The following is a 3,752-nucleotide window of genomic DNA, read 5'->3' as shown; positions in this document are numbered from 1 at the left end:
AGACAGGTGATCAGATTTACACTTTTAAGAGATATTTTGATTGTTGTATGGAGATGAGATTCAGAAGGGAGTCTGTGTGGAAGCCAAGAGATCCATTAGGAGGGTGTAGTAGAATCGTGGCTTGGACAAAGCTGGTAGTAGAGTAGATGGAGAAAATGAATGGATTTGATAATTATTTAGGTGATCAAAACAGTGGGACTTGGTGATGGACTGGCTACAGGAGGAGGAGGAAAAGAAGCTGGCATCAAGGATATGTCCAGGTTTCTAGCTCACATAAATGAGTGGGTGGTGGTGTCACTCATGGAGATGCACTCATGCTGGGGGAGGGCATTGGTGTAAAGACTCAAGAGTTCAGTGTTGAACATGTTAGCATGAGGGACCTTTGAGACCACCTTTGAGATGAAAGTAAGTAGCTGAGTACCAGGACTATATTTAGGAAAGCAGGCTGGGCTAGAGATGGACATGTGAGAACCGTCTTAGCCTTGGATTGAGCTACGATTAGATGGTGTCAGAAAAGTGAGAAGCCTTTTCCTGTGCCCTTTTAAGGTTGACACAGTGCCTTAAGAGCCTAACACAGAAGTAAGTAAGTTTCCATAAAACCCAGAGACTATATTGCAAAATTCCTCTTTGGATCATGTCTGGAGTTACAGCTGAAAAAAAAAAAGAAAAGAAAAAGAAGAGGAGAATACAAAATGAGCCTCAGGCAGCTCCAAAATTTCTCCTCTGTAAAACTGTCTCCACCACAAATTGTGTCCCTTGGCCCATGCAGTTCTTCTGTGTGCCGTGTGTGATATATTTGCACCTCATTGCTGATGGACTTTTTCTCTTTTCCAGTCCAAACCTTTCTTTTTACCCTCTGATTGGATGATTTCATATCTTTTGTTTTCAAGCTTGCTAATTCTTTCCTCTGTTTGATCAAGTCTGCTGTTGAAGCTATGTAATGAGTTTTTCAGTTCAATTATTCTAGTCTCTATTCCTAGAATTTCTATCTGATTTTGTTTAATTATTCCTATTTCTTTGTCAAATTTCTAATTTTGTTCCTCGATTGTTTTCCACTTTTTTTTTTTTTTTTTTTTTTTTTTTGAGACAGAGTCTCACTCTGTTGTCTAGGCTAGAGTGCAGTGGCATGATCTCAGCTCACTGCAACCTCCGCCTCCTGGGTTCAAGCGATTATCTTGCCTCAGCCTCCCAAGTAGCTGGGATTACAGGTGTACACCACCACACCTGGCTAATTTTTGTATTTTTAGTAGAGACAGGGTTTTGCCATGTTGGCCAGGATGGTCTTGAACTCCTGACCTTGTGATCTGCCTGCCTTGGCCTCCCAAAGTGCTGGGATTACAGGTGTGAGCCACCACACCCACCCTGTTTTCCAAGTTTTATTTAATTTTCTATTTGTATTTTCTTGTGATTCACTTAACTTGTTTAAGAGGATTCTGAATTCTCTGTCTCACATTTCATAGATCTTCAATTCTTCTGGGCCTGTTGTTAGAACTTTGTTGTTGTTGTTGTTTTTGTTTTGGTGACATCATATCTCCCTGAGTTTTCTCAATCTTTGTATCTTTACACTGATGTTTGCCTATCTGAGGAAACAGGCACCTCTTCCAGTTTTCGCAGGTGTTCTTTGCTTGTGTTAGACCTTTACTACTTAGTACTGGAATTTAAACACTGACCTGTTGTTTCTCCCCATTTTGGGGAGGACTTACAATGGGCACCAGAACTAAAACACTCCACTGGAGCTAAAGTGTTGTTTTGTCATTGTTTCTTGGTCTAGGGAAAACTTATAGTAAGCACAGGAAGCTAAATGTTGCCCCGAACTATATGGCCACCCTGCCATATGGGAAAGACTTAAGCAGGTACTGGAACTTAATCCTAACCTTTTAGTTGTCTCTGGGCCAAGAAAACGCTTTCTGCAAGTACCTGGGCATCGTGGAAAATCCAGCCAGGCATTTGGGCCTTTCCACGGAGTGTGCCCCGTGCAGCACTATGGCTCCAGCCAGTCTCTTCAACATGGCATCCCCACCAATCAGAGCACAGAGTAGCCACCAAGATCCAAGTGCCAGTGCTGCAGTCAGCATCCTGCTGTTTGTCTCTAAGTCATCCCAGGTGGTTCAGCCCTCCCAGCACTCCCAGTGGTTCCCACGGGACAGAGTGGGCTTCCCTTGAAGATTCCCAGACCATAGAGAGATCAAATGTCCACCTCTAATTCCCTCCTCTAACTCCTGAAACAATGGATTGGGGTAAATTCTCTGTTCATAGCATCCTGCCTGGTTAGGGGAGGGGACAGCACAGTCTGAAACGATGACTTCCCTTACGGGTCACAGATTCTCTCAGTTCTATGGGTCCAGGGTTTTCTCTGCTTCTCCTCCAAGTGCTGGTGTGTTGGTGAGCTCAGGGTGGTATTCTGGTCTTGAATAGTTTTTAGTTGTATTTTTCTGAGAGGAGTGATGCCAAGGGACCTTCTACTCTGCCATCTTGGTGACATCACACCAGTCCAAATTTTTCATCAACACATCATCTACATAGTTTGTATTCTTGCTAAGGATGTACAGTCTGAATCTAATTATCAGAAAACGATCAGACAAATTGAGATTATGGAGCAATATACAAGTCAAGTAGTGTGGCGCTTTCAAAAGTGTCCATTTCATTAAAGACAAAATGAAATTAAATTAAAATAAAAAACAAGGAGACAGGTCAGGCGCAGTGGCTCGTGCCTGTAATCCCAGCACTTTGGGAGGCCGAGGCGAGTGGATCACCTGAAAGGTCAGGAGTTCCAGACCAGCCTGGCCAACATGGTGAAACCCCGTCTCTACTAAAAATACAAAAATTAGCTAAGCACAGTGGCAGGCGCCTGTAATCCCAGCTACTGGGCAGGCTGAGGCAGGAGAATTGCTTGAATCCAGGAGGTGGAGGTTGCGGTGAGCCAAGATTGTGCCACTGTACTACTGTCTGGGCAACAGAGTGAGAGGCTCCGTCTCAAAAACAAAACAAAAGAAACAAGGAGACAGTTCTGGAATCTTGATTTAAGGAAACCAAGGAGACATAACAACCAAAGGAATACATGACCCTTGATTGGATCCTCCTAAATTGAAAGGAAAAAATTATAAGGGTTATTTTAAGGACAATAGGGAAAATTGAAACATGGTATATTAGATAATATTATTGTATCAATGCTAAATCTCTTGGGGGTGATCATGCTATTGGAGTTATGCAGGAGAATGTCCTGGTTCTCAGGAGGTATGTACTGAAGTGTTTGGGGATGATGTGTTTGCAACTTTCAACTGGTTCAGGAAAAAAAAAAAGTATATACAGATAGAAATGATACAAATATGGGAATGTTTTAACAAATTGGAGACTCTAAGTGAAAAGTATATGGGTATTCATTGTACTACTCTTGTAAATTTTCTTTGAGTTTTAAATTTTTCAAGAGAAAAAGTTAAAGAAATTGCAATGACTTCTAAGACCAACTATCCAGAGTTAGGCCAAACTTCACAAGCTATGGGTATAATCTTCCACAAGACACAAGACTGCCCTCACTTCAGACACCAGCTGCAAGTTTGGGGATCCCCAGGCCACTCTCACATCTGACCAACTGGCTACAAACTCGGGAGTTCTCGTTACCCCCTCAAGTTTGATAATTCACTAGAATCACTCACAGAACTCAGGAAAGTTCTGTCCTTACAATTATAGTTTTATTATAGCACAAGGATATGAATCAGAACTAGCCACAAGGAGAATACATAGGCCAAGGTCTG

At 42.3% G+C, this 3,752-nt stretch overlaps 1 non-coding gene across 1 annotated transcript; it reads left to right on the top strand.

Moving 5' to 3' along the window:
* The first annotated feature begins 533 nt into the window (after positions 1 to 533).
* On the top strand, positions 534 to 652 carry LOC114670681 (small nucleolar RNA SNORA26). The gene has a single exon (XR_003720376.1). It is a non-coding gene; the product is annotated as a small nucleolar RNA SNORA26 (small nucleolar RNA).
* Positions 653 to 3,752: the final 3,100 nt, after the last annotated feature.

This window comes from Macaca mulatta, chromosome 10 (genome assembly GCF_049350105.2).
Source record: "Macaca mulatta isolate MMU2019108-1 chromosome 10, T2T-MMU8v2.0, whole genome shotgun sequence".
NCBI classification, from domain to species: domain Eukaryota; kingdom Metazoa; phylum Chordata; class Mammalia; order Primates; family Cercopithecidae; genus Macaca; species Macaca mulatta.
The sequence above is the reverse complement of the archived record's forward strand: the minus strand, read 5'-3'. Positions and strand labels throughout refer to the sequence as shown.